Here is a 957-nt window from a genome sequence, read left to right as displayed (position 1 = left end):
GATGTTCTTGGGGACATTTACCTGCGTGCAGGTCACTTCGCTTTTCCGTGCCTCAGTTCCCTCATCTGTGTAATTTATTTATTTATATCAATGTCTGCTCATTGCGGGAAGGGAGTATGTCCATTTATTTTTGTGTGGTACTTAATACGGCACACTGCACGCAGTAAGTGTTCAATAAATGCGACTGACTGACTGAGTGAAATGCAAATTCAATACTTGGGCTCCCTCCTAGCTAGACTGTGAGCCCCATGTAGGACCCGATTATCTTGTAACTAGCCCAGCACTTAGTAAGGTCTTTGGCACATAGAAAGCACTAAAAAGTATCATTAAAAAAGTCACAGCTGATGCAGTCCCTGAAGCACCCAAGATGCCCAGTTAAGAAAGGGGGAGAACGGATGTCGTAGCTCCATTTTGCAGGTGAGGAAACGTGATGGAGCGAGGATCAGTGACTTACCCAAGGTCTCCTGGCAGGCCAGTGGCAGAGCCAGGATTAGAGCCCGATTCCCTCGACACCAAGCCTGTGCTCTTTCCACTAGACAACAGGTTTTAAGTGAAGAGCCCATCCCGGCTCCGCCACGTGTCTGCTGTGTGACCTTGGGCAAGTCAGTTCACTTCTCTGGGCCTCAGCTACCTCATCTGTAAAATGGGGATTAAGACTGTGAGCCCCACATGGGACAACCCGATCACCTCGTATCCCCCCAGCGCTTAGAACAGTTCTTCGCATATAGTAAGTGCTTAACAAATGCCATCATTATCATTAGTATTATTATTAAGATGAACTAATTATTTAACTTGGAAAGCGTGGGGAGCGTGGGAAAGATAGGGAGTATGTGCACACAAACTGTACCCAACGGCTCAAAGCCAAACAGACTCAACAACAGGAGATAAAGGGACCAGGGCAAGAAAAACAAGCTTGCACCTGCAAAGCTCGGAGGCAACCTCAAGGCCATATCCACA

Source organism: Tachyglossus aculeatus, unplaced genomic scaffold (assembly GCF_015852505.1).
Source record: "Tachyglossus aculeatus isolate mTacAcu1 unplaced genomic scaffold, mTacAcu1.pri scaffold_144_arrow_ctg1, whole genome shotgun sequence".
NCBI classification, from domain to species: domain Eukaryota; kingdom Metazoa; phylum Chordata; class Mammalia; order Monotremata; family Tachyglossidae; genus Tachyglossus; species Tachyglossus aculeatus.
Note: the sequence above shows the minus strand (reverse complement) of the source record.